The following is an 18865-nucleotide window of genomic DNA, read 5'->3' as shown; positions in this document are numbered from 1 at the left end:
ATTCAACAAATCATTTCAGAACAAGACCTCAACTAAGCCAACGAATGTTGTTGTTGTACATTATTAGTCCTTTGTACACTGAATCCACCTCATTCAAAAGATTCTGAAATTGTCTTTTATTCAAAGCACATGCAGAAATATAATTAACAATCTTGGTTGTTAATTAAATATAAACTCATAACTCAAACTCTTAAAAGGATAATAAATTACAAGAGAAATCGAACTCATAAGAATAATAATTTACATGATGAATTTAAAACCTTAAAGTAGATTAAAAAAGCATGGAAATTTTTTACTAAAAGGGATTAAAATAAAGATAAAAATATATATGGAAAGTTTTTTAAAAACAACAACAAAGGAATACATACTGTGACATAATGAACTTCCATGAAGAATGAATGAACAAAATTATGGTGTATAGGCCATTTCGAATGGCCCATACACCATAATGGCCCATACAACATAAGCAGTCTTCAAAGGAGCGTGGGAAAATAATGAAAGGTGAAGTCTGCGCTAAGTTAACTTTTATGGTTGCTCAATGGCAGAAATTTCGGATTTATTTGAATATGGTGAAACTTCCAATTCTCTGAGATCACATAAGGGTGGTGGACATTTATGGAATTGTTGTCACATCTTATAGGTATGGTTTCTGAAATTCTTAACATGGCTTCGATATTTTGAAGGTCAAGTATGGTCATTTTTTTAATTTGGGGGATGGTTCTGTTCTAATGCATGGATCATGATTTAATTCATTTTACAGTCCCCCCCCCACACACACCTAAATCCTCAAACTCAACAGAACTGAAGACAAGCACAATCAATATAAAAAGCTTCAATGAAAAAATAACAGAACTAGTAATAATGCAAAAAAATAATGGAACTAGAGAAAAGTATGTTAACATAATCTGTGTTACTGAGACTAAGAAGTTTACTATCATAGAAACCAGTATTTTAATATCAATAAAATGAAATAATATAAAAATTAAAAACAATGGAATGACTCGCAAGTTTCACTACTCAAAGCTGCTGCTTTTAATGATTAAAATCATGGTTTCTAAGATATATAAACTGAGACTAAGAAACTCAAAACAGAGAAATTTCTCTAAATAATAAGAGTGAATTTAAGGGAAGAATGGATTTATATAAGAGGGATAGCTTACACTTGAATATGTTTGATATCAGCAGTCTTGAAAAATTATTAATTGGTACATGACCTAACACAGAGTGAGAAAAACTAAATTATAATGGGAGGAATGGTGAGAATGTGTGTGTGTGTAAGAGTGACACTGTTATGTAAAAATGTGTTAATGATGGAAATGATTATGAGGAGAGAACGATTTTGTGTTCATCCAGTTTGAACCTAACAAGAATGAAAAGATATCTGCATAAATAAGGCACTAAATAAGAACAGATTTCTGTAAGTTGTCCAACTGCTTCACACAGACTGCAGACAAGAGTATACAAAAAGCATGCAGATAACTTATGTCCATACACGAATGCTAAGCGTATCAGAAACAAAGGGGATTTAATGTGTTGCCTTGGTCAATACATTAGGACCTCAGATTGTAGGCATTAGTGAGACCTGGATATCATAATTTTTAATAAAGATAGACAGGATAGAAGAGGATTGACTGATTATTTTGGTTTTATAGCACAAGGACAGCAAAGGTCATACTGTGCAGGGACATAAGTTACAGTAGTACACAAGGTACAAGTAGATAAATTAGGGAATAAAATAAAATATATGTACAATGTTATAAGAATATAAATGAGTAAAGAAAATGTACAAAGTTTAGTATCTACAATGCGGTATCTGCATATGAAGAAATTCATAATTAAATGGCCAGCCTGGCTGGCCGAGTGGTTAGCATATCCGCTCTCCAGCAAAAGGCTGTGGGTTCGAATAAGCATGGATGTCGGTGATTGTCTGTGAAAATAGTAGTGGTGGTCGGCGGTAGATGGCGCTGGTGTTGAAGGTAGTTGTGGTTAGTGGAGTTGATGGAGCAGGCGCCCTCCCTCGATGATTCTTTGGACTCCCTGGAGGTGTTATGTAATAATAATAAATAATGTCTTTGAATAAAGTAATGTAAATTTAGTAAAAATAAGTAAAAATGTTATATATTTATATTAAATGTTATATGTTATTTCTTGAATTGAATCCAGTTACCATCGAGACTGTGACAGCAATACTAGTAACAGTTTTTCATGTAGCAGTGAATTTAAAGCCATCTGGTGTGAGGTGGAGTCTAACAAGATCAAATACATGGTGGGGTGTTGTTACAGACAGTGGATTGGTTGCTGGTGACAAAAAATGCATTACCAAATAAACATGTGGGTGTGAAATGTATATTCATAATGGGAACATTAATTATGCAAACATTGATTGGGGATCTGTGAAATCTCATGAGAAAAATGAATCTGAATTTATACAGCTGTTGCAAGACAACTTCCTCAATCACCCATGTGACAGAAGGAACTCAAGTTCAGAGAATTCCTTCTATATAGTATTATAGTATAAGAGGAGATTTTAGTTAAAGATGTAACCATTCTGTCTTTGGTTGGTGACAGTGATCATGTAGTACTCACTTGAGAAATGGCTAAGTTTATGAATATTCTATTCAGAAAAGGTTACATGCAGTGGTGAACTATGGAAATTTTAACAAAGGGCTTGCATCATCAAGTAAAAAAAGCCGCATTTCACACAAAAATGTTTATTAATCCAGTTTGTGTACAAATGCCAATCAAAAAGTATGAGGGGACAATCAACCTGTAAAGGCTATCATTTTTAAACAAATATTTCATAATCTAAACATGAAATATTTGCACACAATCATCTGTGTTAATTTATCTTATATAAGAAAAACATTTTTTAACTATCAAAATATAATACGAATAAAATCTTTTATAATCGCACATATGAAATATGTCTGCATTTTTTATAAACAAAATAAATTTTGTTTGTTTGCAATTGAAGTTTTTATGACAAACAATCTATAAATAAATAAATAAATAAATATTATATTATCTAAACACAATAATATTGAAGTACGTTATATTTCTCTTTTGTTTTTATACTTCAAGTGATAACACTGGCCAACAAAAAAAATTTTTTCCTGCTGATTATGATCTGACACTTGTTTTTTACTAATTTGGGTGCGCTGATTTCAAATATCAAACCCATTTTTCTCTATCACGTCAGGTTTTTCCTCTATGGCATTTTCTTTTTGCTAATTTGTAAGCTTTTGATAGTTTTAAGGAGGCAGTACTATTTAGAGGATCAAAAAAATCGATTTTTTAATATTATTTTCTAAAAGTATGTACTTTTAAAAATCTGTTCCTAACTTTTTATCAAGACATTCGAAAAATTCCCGAAGATATAGCCTATTATTCAAAGCGGTGCACAGATCAGAATCGGAGCACTCGCCGCTCTCACTTATTAGTAAACGAATAAATGCATAAGAACCTGCAACGGCACGTACTGGTGCTTTGAATGTGAGAGAGGCCGATAACTGACCTAATACATTTAGGTGATAACAACTGCCTAAAACAAATGAATGCTATATGCATCATAGCGGACAAAGAACGATCGAAATCAGTCAATCGTTAATCGATCGTGAAAGTATGATGAGTGCTTATAACGTTTCAATAAAGTCTCTGGTTTTTTTTGTCTTGTTAATTGCATGTTAGTTGGCAGTGAAGAAAATACATCATGTCAAATCTACACTATTGACAATGTGTCAATAGTGTAGATTCCTTCTGCTACATTTGTGGAAGCTTTACTGTTCCCAGTCAAAGGACAAATATCACTAATTTCGTTAAGAAAGTGTACTTTGCATACTTTGACATAAAACTTGCAGATCAGGACAATTCATGAGCTCCAAATAAAGTGTGTAAGTCATGTGTAGAAAATTTACAAGGGAAAACACCAAAAATTAGCTTTTGGCATTCCAATGATTTGGCATGAACCGAAAAATCACGTAGATGATTGCTATTTTTGTTTAGTTCAGACTTCTGGTTATAATAAGAAGAATAAGAAAAAAATTGTGTATCCAAAATGCCAGTACGTGCCATTGCAGGTTCTTACGCATTTATTTGTTTAACAAGCGAGAGCGGTGAGCGCTCAGATTCTGATCTGCACACCGCTTTGAACAACAGGCCATATCTTCGGGAATTTTTCAAATTTCTTGATAAAAAGTTAGGAACAGATTTTTAAAAGTACATACTTTCAGAAAATAATATTAAAAAAATCGATTTTTTTGATCCTCTAAATAGTACTGCCTCCTTAAAACTATCAAAAACTTACAAATTAGCAAAAAGAAAATGCCATAGAGGAAAAACCTGACGTGATAGAGAAAAATGGGTTTGATATTTGATATCAGCGCACCTAAATTAGTAAAAAACAAGTCTCATATAAAAGTCAGCAAAAATTGTGTTGGACTGTGTAATCAATGGTACCAATCAAGGGGCATTATTTTATAGTCCTATTTATTTATATGCGATTACCAAAAGTGAATACTTATTTGTAAAATGGTAGTAACAGTAACTATAATATTTTATTTAATAAAATCACTTTGTTAGGTTACAGTATGAGTTTTCCTGATTAATATATTTTCAAAAATTACTTTTTTTTTCTTTTTTTTTTTGAAAAAATAAAAAAGTAAACAAGAAGAACAAGAGGCTTGCAAATTAGAAAAAAATTTAACAAAGGGCTCGGGCGAGCCCCTTATAGCTCACCACTGGTTACATGCTGAAATATAATCAGCAAATTATGATTACCTGAGGAGTGTGATGGGTTTTGCACCATGGTATTAGTTATTGGATAGGAAGGATATTGACAGCCCATGGGAAGTGTTTAAAAAATACTTAAATTATGTAATATCAAAATGTCTCCCTAGAGCTCATTAATTAAGCAAGATATTCACAAGAAAAAGATGTGAAAGGAATACCGTGTACATAAGGATGATGTCAGTTATGATAATTATAAGCAGCAGGCAAGATGAGTCACAAGTCTTTAGCTTACAGAGCCAGAAATTGGCTATGTAAGCTAAAGACAACCAAAAAAAATTCTACTGTTATGCTGCAAGTAAAAGAAAAAATGAATATGAAAGAATAACTTTACCAAATGCAGATGGTATGCCAGTGACTGATGCAGAAGAGGTTGCTCAACTAATGTGTGGCCATGCAGCCTAAAGTTTCAGAGGTCTGCAGCCCACGAAAGACTGTAAACTTAGAGTACATTAATTCTCGTGGAAAGGCTTAGACGTTGGTTATACATTCTTACTAAATAGCTTAAGGAAATTACAATGCACAATAGAACAAACATTAAAATAAATTTTAATATACTTCCAATATTTCGGCATCCCTTATCCGCTCCACTAAAGACTAACCCCACCCCACCCCCACCCAGACCTACCTGGTGTATACAAAGTCCCTTGCAGCTGTAAGCTGTCCTACTTTGGCCAAACAGGCAGGAGAACTAATATCAGAATTTCAGAACACAAGGACTACATCCGGTTTCACCAATACAGCCACTCAGGTCTTGCAGACCTTGCGCTGGATACCCACCATAGAATACGGTGGTAGAAAGCCACGATAATACACCGGAGTAAATTCAAATACGAAATGCTACTCATGGAATCAGCCTCAGCCCTAAGAAAAAATCTAAACCTCAACAAATTTGGTTGCATGAGACTGCCCCAAATTTGGGAAACCTACATCAGAAGACCTTCACAGCCCAATCGTCCAAGAATACCAACATTGCCTGCTAGGGGGCACCATCAGAACTTTTAGGAGAAAGAATAGCTTCCTGCTTCGTTCCTCATTTACTGTGTGTCGTGCTTGCATGCACGTGTCTTGTATTTAAGTTCCTGTGATAATGGCAACGTGACGCTTCCGAAATATTGGAAGTGTATTAAAATTTATTTTAATGTATATTCTATTGTACGTTGTAATTTCTTTAAGCTATTTAGTAAGAATGTATAACCAATGTCTAAGCCTTTCCATGAGAATTACAATAATCCACGGAGATTCCATCGCACGTAAGGCCCGCCATTACGGTAAAATGAAGCTGAAGCTATCAAGACAACTGAATCGTCTCGCTTTCCTAAAACGCTGTCAGGATAACCAGGAAATCCCAAACTGTGTCAAATTCAAGCCCCATTTCGTTTCCCAAAAGGCTCTCCATATTTATAACCGCGCCAGCCAAGCTTTGCTCAGGGAACAAATCGCCACTACTCGCCGTTCGCTGAGCTTTCCAGCACCTTACACCAGGAGATTTGGTCTATTTTATACGACATCTCATGCACTGCTATGGATAAAGAATTTAAAAAATACAGGAACGACACATCAAAAAATTTGAGAATTTAAAAAAGAACTAACTCCAAACCACAGCTTCGTACTGACACGGTAGTCAACCTTTCATCAATTAGTTTGAAGAAACTAATTGATGAAAGTGGCCACAACTTCGCTACTGCACCCAGAAGAACACCTGCTGAAGACATTTTGATACAAATTGAAAGCGGGATACAACACCTTCCAAACTACGTCACCAACGATATTAAACTGGATGTGGCTTGTGTTCTGACCAAAACAAAACCACCAAAAACCAACATGCCCAATAAGGAAATTAAATCTCTGCAAGAATTAAAGAAAAACAGGGAAATAATAATCACCAAAGTGGATAAAGGGAACGCCACAGTATTGCTTAACCAAAAGGATTGCACAGATAAGCTAAATGCTCTATTGTTAGATCGGTCTACTTACCTCCCTATCGAGTACAATCCCACCAACTTACACATTAGAAAACTCCACAGGCTCCTTAAGAAGGTCACTTCTTGGCCTGTAGAAGTCACTAACAAATTAAAACCATTTAACTCCATACCCCCCCCCCTGTATATATGGACTCCCAAAAATACATAAAGAAAATGTGCCATTACATCTCATAGTGGATGGCATTGATTCCCCACATACAAACTAGCTAAATATTTGGCCAAAGCCCTCACACTATACTGGCAACTCACCTTCACACATAAAAAACTCAGCCCCCTTCAAAGCCAGCATAGAAAACCTTACACTTAAACACACTGACATAATGGTCAGTTTTAATGTCTCCTCCCTATTCACAAATGTCCTACTCAAAGAATTCTTAGAGCTAATCCAAGCTAAATTTCCTCCCGATATCACAGCCCTATTTCAGTTCACAATGAACTCGGGCTATTTTGTTTGGCAAGGAAAATTCTACAAACAAATAGAGGGGAAAGCAATGGGCTCTCCACTCTCCCCACCCTTGGCCAACTTTTATACGGAGACTTTTGAAGAGAAAGCCTTAAACTCTGTCCCACAAAAACCAACCATATGGCTTCGCTATGTTGATGATGTGTTTGCTATTTGACCACATGGCTCCAATGCACTCCTCTCCTTCGAACACCCCAGAATCAAGTTTGCCCTGGAAGATGAAAAAAACAACTGCCTTCGTTTCTTAGACACATTAGTCACCTGCCAGCCTGATGGAACCTTGGTTTTCTCAGTTTATAGAAAACCCACCCATACAGGCAGATACATTCACCAACAACCCCCCCACCCTCACAACAATATGGATTCATTAAGACACTACACAACAGGGCTAAACTTATCGGTTCAAATGACTATGCCCTAACCACAGAACTAAACCACATTCTCAACACTTTCTTAGCCAATGGCTATCCCCCCCCAAAAAAAAAATATTCAAACCACTAAACCACAACGCTCCCCTCCCCTTCACAACAAGGATTACTCTAAATCCATCACCATTCCCTATATCCAAGGCACCTCGGAAAAAATTACAAAAATCTTAAAAAAACATGACTTAACTTTTTGTTACAGACTTTATAAAAAATTGGCATCCCTTATCCGCTCCACTAAAGACCAACCTCCCCCCCCCCAGACCTACCTGGTGTATACCAAGTCCCTTGCAGCTGTAAACTGTCCTACTTTGGCCAAACGGGCAGGACAGCTAATATCAGAATTTCAGAACATCCAGTTTCACCAATACAGCCGCTCTGGTCTTGCGGACCATGCGCTGGATACCTGCCATAGGATACTGTGGAAGAAAGCCACAATAATGCACCGTAGTAAATTCAAATATGAAAGGCTACTCATGGAATCAGCCTCAGCCCTAAGGAAACAATTCAAACCTCAACAAATTTGGTTGCATGAGACTGCCCCAAATTTGGGAAACCTACATCAGACGACCTTAGCCCAATCGGCCAAGAATACCAACATTGCCCGCTAGGGGGAACCATCAGGACTTTTAGGAGAAAGAATAGCTTCCTGCTTCGTTCCTCATTTACTGTGTGTCGTGCTTGCATGCACGTGTCTTGTATTTAAGTTCCTGTGATAATGGCAACGTGACGCTGACAAAATATTGGAAGTGTATTAAAATTTATTTTAATGTATATTCTATTGTACGTTGTAATTTCCTTAAGCTATTTAGTAAGTAAGTTAGAGTACATTAGTACCATGGGTGGGCTATGTCTTTTTTATTTTTTTATTTTCTAACATAATCCAGAAACCTGCTCTAGAGACCAATGACGTAACTTTTCAAGCCATTTTAAGCTTTCAAGTAAGCAGAGTAGTTGGTTGGTTGGGTTATTGTAGTGTTGGCACAAGAACAGCAAAGGTCATACTGCACCAGTGCAAAGGTTACAGCAGTGCACAAGGTCAAAGGTTACAGTTAATACATAAATAGTCAAAGATAAATTAATAAATAATATGTATGTACAAAAATTAAGTGAAGCAGTGCCATATCTGTATATAAATAAAATTATAGCAAAGGTTACAGCAGTACATAAATAATCAAAAACAAATTAGTAACAATATGCATTCACAAATATTAAGTTTAGCAATGCTGTAGCTACATATAAACAAAATTACAGTCAAGGTAACAGCAATACACAAGGCTACAGTAGTACATAAATAGTCAAAGATAAGCTAATAAATAATATGCATGTACGAAAATTAAGTTAAACAGTGCAATATCTACATGGAAACAAAATTGCAGTCAAATGTGTTTGTACAAATTAATTCTTTGTAAAAAGTTAAACATCGTGAAATCTTTCCGAGTCTGATAACATCTGTCTGAGTGTATATGGCTTGGTTAGGTAGGTAAACATTTCATTTCTCTCTCGTGTAAAGTATTGGCACTCCACCAGAATGACAAATAGAAAAACGTGTATTGCATTTTCCACACACAGATGGGTCATCAACCTTCAGTAAATAAGAATGTGGAAGATGATTGACCTATGCAAAGCCTGGCAAGAACAACTTCCTATCCTCTCTTTCTGCATTGACCAGAATGCCAATGTTTAATTTCGGGCTTTAACGTTGTATATAATTTATTTGGCAATGTTTCCTGCCATCGAGCAATTAGCTTTGATCTTATGAACCGTCTGTTACATGGAGAAAGTATGAGCTGATCTATCAGCTGCATCTGCAGTCTTATTTCCCTTAATTCCAATGTGGCTGAGAATCCAACACAACCAAACATCAAAATTAAGGGTTTTCATTTTGTACAACAGCGTAAAACCTCACACAGCTGTACATGGATTATACATAGGAGAGGAGATAACCTGTAAAGAGTTCAAAGAATCTATAAATTACACACTTTTAGTAGTAGTTTCTTTTATATGCACAAGTGCAAGCTAAATGACATGGAACTCTGCTGTTTGATTACTGCAATCAGGTGGGATATGGCTGGAGACTGTAAAATCAGGAAACACAACAGCACAGCCAACATAGGTGTCAGGTCTTGAGCCATGAGTATAAATGGGCAAGAAATCAAAGTGGGCTGCTCTGTGTGCAATAAACAATTGCAAGTAGACAGAAGATGAGGTAAGAGACTTCTGTAGTTGATAAAGTGAGAGGTTGCAGGATAGAGTGCAAATCTCCAATGAAGGAATGCTGTTATGTTTGGTGTAGGCAATGCTGTTAATGTTCATGCCAACAGCTTGCATAATCTGTTTAACATGCATACCAAAATGACATACAACAGTGTGGCGTGTGTAATATTCAGCTTCTGAATGCAGAGAAAAGAGACTAGTCCATTAAGATGATCTGCAAGAGACTATCTTTAGTGCATAATTAAGAGACAAATGTTTCCATCTAAATGACAGAGCAGGTTCATTAGCTTCAATATTTGAATGGGTGATGTGCAAAAAGTAGTAGTAGCTATCCAACCATTATTCTGCCTTCCATAACCATAAACTTGAGACCCATATTCCAGTTTAGAATATAAGCACACGATAAAGACGAAGCAATGAAGATCGATAGGCACCACATTCACTAGAGGATAGAGTGCAAAGGAGATCCAATGCTCTCTCTCTTGCATTTTTTTTCTCTCTCTCTCTCTCTCTCTTTTTTCCCCCACAAGGAATGTAAGTTTTCAGTCAAAGAGGAGTCACAAGAATTTGGCTTCTGTTGATACTGGAATAACAGTTCTTCCCATTCTTAATTCAAGTTCTGTTGAAAAGTACATTTTCTACAGAAGTGTACACAGATGATTTTTTCTGTTGAAATGAACCCATTGAGTCCAGAGAAAAACATGATCAATTGTTGACATTGTCTTTCAGTTTCCCTCATGTTATGCAAGTGATAGTAAATTGTGAAGTCAACATATAGAACACTGTCTTCTACAGTGGGAGAGAGTTGTTCAGTGATTCAGTTAACTTTGATAGCAAAAAGTGTCACACTTAAGCTTTGGGGGAATTAAGCTTTTTCCATGTCAAAGAAAACTGAAACCAGATGTTCTTGCTTCAGGAATGTTTCTCTTATACACATTTCTAAACAGAGACCAAATGGTCTAAATTTGTACGATGAAAACCATGTTGTGTATTGGAAAGAAGATCATTGCTTTCTAAATACCAGAGAAGTCTGGCATTGACCATTTTCTCTAATACCTTACAAAGACAGCTAATCAGAATAATAGGTCGATGATTATTTGCTTGTGTTGGATCCTTTCCTGGTTTTGGCATAGCAGTGACAACTGACTTATGTCAAGAATCCTGAAACTCTTCTTTTGCATGTATTCTATTATATATTATTAAGAGGAGATCCACAGAAGCTGATGGCAGATGTTTTAGCATTTTGTAATGATGTTAATCAGACCCTACTACAGTACTAGGGTGAGACAGTAAATGAGCTCTTTTTAGTTCCTCCTGTGGCTGATTGTATGGCTCAAATCCATTGGGAGAAAAATTCAGTCTTTGTTTCTCTTGCTGCTCTTTCAATATTAAAAATTCAGGAGGAAGTGAAGTTGTTGCTAAGATTCTGGCAAAATTTTCTCCCTAATGTGTCTGTAATAGCTTTGGGATCAGCAGTAACACTTCTGTTATGATCTAAGGTAGAAGACAAACAGTATGTTTTATATCTATCTACCTTTCATTTTTCTGGATTTTATCCTATGCAATTTTTACACTAGTCATTTGATTAACTGATGAGGTAAATTGGATCCAAGACTGTTTTTGACTCTGACATCTCATGCAATATGCTTTGGCCCAAGCACACTTAAAAGCTATTAAGTTTGATGTAATGGGATATCTATGAAATATACCCCATGATCTGTGTTGATCTTTTTTGGCTGCCTGGCATTCTGGTCTCACCAAGGCTTTGGATAGAGTAGAAATTGAGATGTTCTTGGAATGGAGGCTGTTGCCTGGACAATGCAGTCTGTTTTATACTTTGCTACTTCAGTAGTTGACTGACTGCATAGGCATTAAATTTTGCAAGATGGGAAAAAATGTTCCAGTCAGCCTGGTCCATTTTCCATATGGGCATCCAACGTAGCAGAACTTGGTTCCTGTGAAGACATCATACCAAAACAGGAAAGTGGTTGTTTCCATATATGTTCTCTTCGACATCCCATATGAGCAGTGGAAGAATGGAAGGGGAGCAGGTTATATGATCAATTGTAGAATATGAGCAGTTAGGCATATGGAAAAAAGTATTGAGTCTATTATTCAAAAGGGGAGAGATCATTATTATCAAGGATTCTTTCAATGATTCGATCTCTCGTCTATTAGTATTGCCACTACCCCCACAGAGTATTGTGACCATTAAAGTTGCTGATCAAAAGTATGGGTTCAGGCAGTTGCAAGATAAGGTAATCAAGATTAATTTCAATTAACTCAGCACTCAGTGGTAAATAAATTGAACATACTGTAATAAGAAATCCCACAGATAGGCGAATTGCTACTACTTCCAGAGCAGTACTATGCTGGACATGATGGAAATGACTATGACTGCCCACTAGGATAGCTACTCCTCCATGAGCACCACCTCCAGTTCTGTCCTTGTGAACAATAGTGAAATTCCTTTGTAGTCTAATGTTAGAGCTAATAACATTTGTTTGGATGTAGCTAAAATCTTAACCAAATCCAAACCTCCCAAAGGCAATATGCTACAAAAAGAAATCAATGCCTTAAAAGGTCTATACAATAATACTAACAACACTGCGATAACCAAAGCAGAAAGACAGTGCTACTGTGATAATGAACCAAACAGAATGCAAAAACAAAATGTACATTCTTTTACAAGATCAGTCTATATACAAAATCATAGATTGTGAACCCTACTAATCCACAAAAGAATCAAGTTCATGAAGTTCTGAAGAAAGTCACTTCCTGGCCTAAATAAACTATGAACAAACTCGAGCCTTTTGTGTAAAGTTGCCGAGAATATATGGAGCTCCAAAGATTCACAAACAAGATGCACCTGTACATCTGCAAAGAGATGTGCTTTGCATTATGGGAGATACTAAGACAAGGAGTGACGAGAGCTTGGTCCACCTTTACCATGAGTTGCCTCAGTCCTGAAGATACTTCAAGTGCAAACTTTGTTTGCTTAAATTTACACTTGAATAAAGGATTAAACTAAATTTATTATATTCTAACCAAATGGGAAAAAACTTCCAACACCTATACATCCAATTGATAGTATAAGCAGTTCTATATACAAATTTGCTTAACAGTTGACTAAATTTCTGGCTTATAGTAATTCACCACTTCAAATTATTTCTCCCACATGTAATTCTTCCTCATTTGTATACTTTTTAAATGACCATATTTTAAAAAGTTCAGATAATGATTGGTTTTGATATTACTCCACTATTCACTAATGTACCATTAACTGAGAACCTTAATTTCTTAAAGTCACATTGCCCCAGACATATCTGAATTATTTAAATTTACAGTACTTGCTGGTTATTCCAAATAAAAGAGAAAATATATGGATCAGGGTGAACAGTTCAGTCTCCTGCAACATACAGTCTGCAAATACAAGGTAAGTTTCAATTTTAATTGGTAACGATATATTACAACTTTCATATAAATTTAGTATAATTTTAGTCTTGTTTTGTTGTGATTGAGTATGGTTTGTTTGTGTTTCAAAGTTAATCAATTTGAAGTACTTTTTCAGAATAACAGTTAACAACAAGGACATTCAGACACATGGCATGAAAGTAGAGCGTGTTGAGTGGTGTGGATTTTACCAAGATAGTTCATTGCTGGGAATGTAATATGTATGCTTGGATGAATGTGGCAGATGTGTTTGTTGAGAGATTAAACAACAGAAGCAAGAGAATGAGGGTCTTTAGAAAGCATGATATTAATGGATTGCGGTGATTTGAATGAAAGTTGAAATGGAAGTGAAGAATACCAGATGAAAGGTGAAATGCAGTGATGGATGTAAGACTAAGAATGATAGCCAGAAGAGTGAGTGTGAGAACGTGATTGTGAATGTCGAAATAATTAAAAAAAGGAAAACTATAATTAATTACAGAAGCAGAAGTGTGCCTGACTGATGAAGCAAGAACTGGTATTACTGAGGAAATGGAAGAAAGTCAGACTGACTTTCTTCCATTTCCAATAGCAGGAGAATTGCCGGAGAAATAGCAGCAGCAATTGCTGGAATGCAAGAATTGGAAAAATGAAATTATTAAAATGAGGCGTGTACAGAATGAAATTAGATGTATGGTGGATACAAATGAAACAGTACAAAAGAATAAAAAGAAAGATAAAAAGATAGTGCACTTTACAAAACACATGTAAAAATGGTACATTTAATGTCATAACAACTAGCCTATTTATAGCATGCTATGACCTATTCAAAGAGACCATATCATTGTAAATTTAACTACAACAGCATTCAGACACAGGCTATTACTAATTACAAAATTGAACACGGACATTTTTCTATAAACATAGTGTACCACATAAATTTGTGTTTTTAATTGTTATAACTAATTTTAGAACTAAAAATGGTTCAATTTAAAATCAATATTGAGGCTGCTTAACAAAACATCCTAAATACTATATTTTAGGAAAATCCTTTCGGCAGCCAGAGCACAGTTATCAACAATTCATAGTGAAGAATTTATGGAGACACAACACGTGTTAGAATAATTACTTTACTTAGTATTAAGAAAGTAACAATCGACGTTTCGCCCTCTGTACTGAGGTCGTCATCAGGAAAACATGCATATGTACAGGATGAAAGCGAAATGACACTGCACTATACAAAAGTAAGATGAATCTAAATGTTTGTTAAATTTACCCTAGCCTGACATCTGGCAGGCTACTGTAAATTTAACCTCCACATTGCCTTTCAGGGATGTGGAGACCCAACTGGGGCTTCTGATCTAACATCCAATCCTCACTTTCATGTGATGCATCCCACTAGTAGATATCTATTAGGTACTGAACAAATGAGGATGGGCTGGCAATTTGGGACTTAACTGACCAAATTGTACTCTCTACCGGTTTAAATCACAAATGCATGTGATGGTACAACAATGAAATTTCGTGCTGGCCGGGACATCACCCAGTTTAGGGAACCAGGGCAAACAGTGAAATGCCAGCTACTAGAACAGTCTTCAACTCAACATCTAAAAAAAAAGAAAAATAAACTCAACATCAGAAGAACTGAAGATAGGAACCATCAATATAAGGAATATTAATGGAGAGGAAATTGAACTGGCAGAAAAAGTGAAAAAGCACCACATGGACATAATTGGCATTACTGAGACAAAAATCAAGTCAATATCAGATTTTCATTTTATAACAAATACTTGATACTTGATCTGTATTTAAGTTTTGTAGATCTGGAAAAGGTATATGAAAAGGTACCTAGAGAAAACTTTTTCAAAATGCTACAATTCATATGGAATAAGTGGAATATTATACAGAGCAATACATAGTCTATGTTTAAGTTGTAAGTCATCAGAATTGAAGGAAATACAGGAAGATGGTGTTTGATGTAAAATCAGGGGTAAGACAAGAATGCATATTGTCTATCTCCACTCTTATTCATCATCTATATTGGTCATATTATGAAAGAAAATGGCATTAAACCTGACAGTAGCATCAGAGATGTCAAACTCAGCTCTCTGCTTTATGCAGATGATGCTTTCCTAAACACATCCAGTGCAAGTCTCCAGGATTCTCTAACTAAACTGAATTACAGATGTAACCAATTTGGTATGAACTTCAGCAATAAAAAGACCAAATCTAAAAACAGGCAAAAAACTGAGAATTTAAACAGAGAAATATGTTGTGGTGTCAGCACTCCAAGAAGAGGGCTGACATCACAACATATTTGGAAAGATAACCAGTTAAAAAAAGGCCAAAGGGTGTTGAGAAGATGATGAGGATTATCTAGTGGCCTTAGGTATAGATGGACAATCTATGTCAAGTCATTGCTAAGCAAATACTTCAGTATTCCTTTCAGCTGGATAAGCTGGATTGGAAAGGAAATCCTGAATGAATTGTACATATCAAAGAATTTACTGTTTGGATTTTTGGCTCCAGAAATGAAAATTAAACTTCAGAGATATATACTGTAAGATGTTTAGGTGATTATCAAAATTTAGAGAAAAAAAAAAAAAAAAATACATAATATGACAGGAAAAAATTGTTGCTGGTGTACATTATTTATAGTAAGGCCACAAATGTTGATGAAATGGATAATGAATGTTTTGTTTTTTTCTGCCTTGCATGGTTAGGAAAAGAGTTTATTGAAGAAGAGAGGAATGCAGTATGGGGCTGACACACTTGTCTTCCAGCCTCCATGTGTGTGTGTGTTGAAAGACATATGGGAAACAAATGCTGGCATCTCCCACACAGAGTACCCAGTCTCCTGATGATGCATGACCTGGACAGTATCCTCTGTATATCACTATACTTAAATCTCTCCAGGTATAATCTGATATAAGTGACAACAGGATTATTTGCAGGCAAGTATCAGGAAGTGTCCTGATCAGACTTTGTGGAAGGCACTATCTAAATGATAGGAACCAATGGTGGAAACCACTTTATTGATGTACCTTCAAACGAGGGAAAGATTCCATGTCTCATCTGTGGAGATGGTAGGGTTCTGTCTCACTGAAATTAGTTTTTCATTCCTCAAGACAGACAAGCAAACAAACTAATTAAGAATACACACAAATGATGGACATAGCAAACTATGTGGGAGGATAAAGCCAGATTACACAGCTGTAACTTGCCACTGGTGAGATGAGTAATGTCTGTATTATCAAGTATAGAATTAAGTGATATATGTCATATTAAAATAAAGACTGAAACTGAATTAAACATGTAGAATATGCATGTATAATGTATATAACTTTTATGCTACTGAACGTGTTATATAAACGATTAAAGGATAAAGATTAAACGATTAAAGGCATTAATGGCAATGTAGTTTACAATCACTGCTAAGAAATAATAATACCAAGAAAAACTATTTAGTAGTCAGTGTTATTTATTACTGACTGTTAAATAAACTTTTCTATCACTCAGATTTGCTAAATGCAATATCTAATGAAAATTCAAGATTTAACAAGCTCCATCTTTGTGAATTTTAAGCAACAGAAATGCTACTTACAGAAATGAACTATGTTAATACGAGTAAATTACAGGTATAAAAATATTTTATGTTTAATTACATAGGCAGAGTGGATACTTGATCCAACTTTATTTCGAAGCCAAAATGTTTGTAGAAACCATGAAAGTTTCATAAGTTGACCTGAGAGCTTACGAGAATACAATCCTCGGCATCCCCGAGTTGAGCTTGCACTACTTCAAAAGACATGAGTGCTGTCATATATATATATATATGACTTGTAGTGTTGACTCGGAATTGGGATATGTTCATGCTTTTTATATACTGACTGAGATCTGAGAATTAGAATAAATAATGAAATTTATTAAAATACGTAACATGTTTCATCGAGGTGGCCGACTTCTTCAGGCGTGATAGAACATACAAAGCCAATAAAAAACATTGAATCACTATCAAACCATAAATTATAAAATCGACTATAAACTACAGTTATATATTGGCTTTGTATGTTCTATTACTGAAGAAGTCGGCCACCCTGATGAAACATGTTGTGCAATTTAATAAATTTCATTATTTATTCTAATTCTTGGATCTCAGTCAGTATATAAAAGGCATGAATATCTATCTATCTATCTATATATATATACTAGCCCCCCCCCCCCATGTTCCAGACTGGTAGGCCGGTTCTCCTTGAATTCTGATGACTCGAATTTTGAAGACTCGACACTCAGGGTAGCCCCTGAGTTTCAAAACGTTTCAAATAACTTGACAAAAACGTTACAGCCTACATCCATTTCAAGCCGACGTCACATCCGTGTCCAATTTCAGCTTATCATTTTATATATATATATATATATATATATATATATATATATATATATATATATATATATATATATATATATATATATATATATCATCATCATCATCATCAAATTCCTGCCATGTACCCTCAAGGGGGTGTACAGGATATGACAGTACTACATGAAAAAATTACATCATTACTAACTTCCTATCTACAATTTTCCTCCAAATCAGTCTGTTACTTGTCAAGACTCCAACATTATCAGATCTTATATTTCTATCGTCTAAGGCACTTTGTACCGTATCAATCCACCTATATCTTGGTCTTCCTCTGGGTCGTTTTCCTGCCAACCTGGCAGAGAACACTTGTTTTGCTAATCTTTCCTCTCCCATTCTATTTAAGTGACCATACCATCTGAGATTAGCTCTGCTAACGCATTCCTGGATGCTGACAGTGTCAAGTTCTTTCCTAATATCCTCATTTTTAATATGATATTGCCATTCATGCCATCTGTTCACGCCTCTAATCTTTCTCAGGACTCTCATATCTGCAGTTTCTAGTCTTTGGTCAAGTGTTTTACTTCTGACCCAGCTCTCAGATCCATAAGTTAAAATTGGTTTGAACACAGTCTTGTATACAGCTAATTTAGTGTTCCGACTAATTTCTTTCTTATTCCATATGAATTTATTCAATTGACTTCCCACGATACCAGCTTTGCTGATTCTGTTGTCTATTTCTATATTTAATTTACCATCTTCAGTAAAAATTGTGCCTAAGTAGCTGAAATGTTTTACTTGTTCCACAGGTTCTCCATTCACAACACAGTTGACATTATCAATGATTCTGCCTATTTTCATTGTCTTTGTCTTTTTATTGCTGACCTTCATACCATATCTATTACAACAGCTATTCAATTTAGTGAGAGAATCTTGCAGACTTGTAGCGGATTTATTTAGAAGTATAACATCATCCGCATAAAGCAAAGAGCTGACATTAACATCTCCAATTTTGATATCAGGTTTAATACCACATTCCTTCATAATGTGATCCATATAGATAATGAATAACAGAGGGGATAATGTACATCCTTGTCTCACACCAGATTTAATATTAAACCATCTTCCTGTACTTCCTTCAATTCTAACTGCTGACTCACAACTCAAATAAAGACTAAGTATTGCTTGATATAAT

At 35.4% G+C, this 18865-nt stretch overlaps 1 protein-coding gene across 1 annotated transcript in view; it reads right to left on the bottom strand.

Annotated features, from left to right (window-relative positions):
- The window catches only part of FRG1 (FSHD region gene 1), a 163869-nt gene that overhangs the window by 61374 nt on the left and 83630 nt on the right, over nucleotides 1-18865 (bottom strand). The window lies entirely within an intron of this gene.

This window comes from Typopeltis vanoorti, chromosome 7 (genome assembly GCF_054136105.1).
Source record: "Typopeltis vanoorti isolate ZY-2024b chromosome 7, IOZ_Tvanoo_1.0, whole genome shotgun sequence".
In the NCBI taxonomy this organism is placed as follows: Eukaryota; Metazoa; Arthropoda; class Arachnida; order Uropygi; family Thelyphonidae; genus Typopeltis; species Typopeltis vanoorti.
Note: the sequence above shows the minus strand (reverse complement) of the source record. Positions and strands in the feature narration are given on the sequence as shown.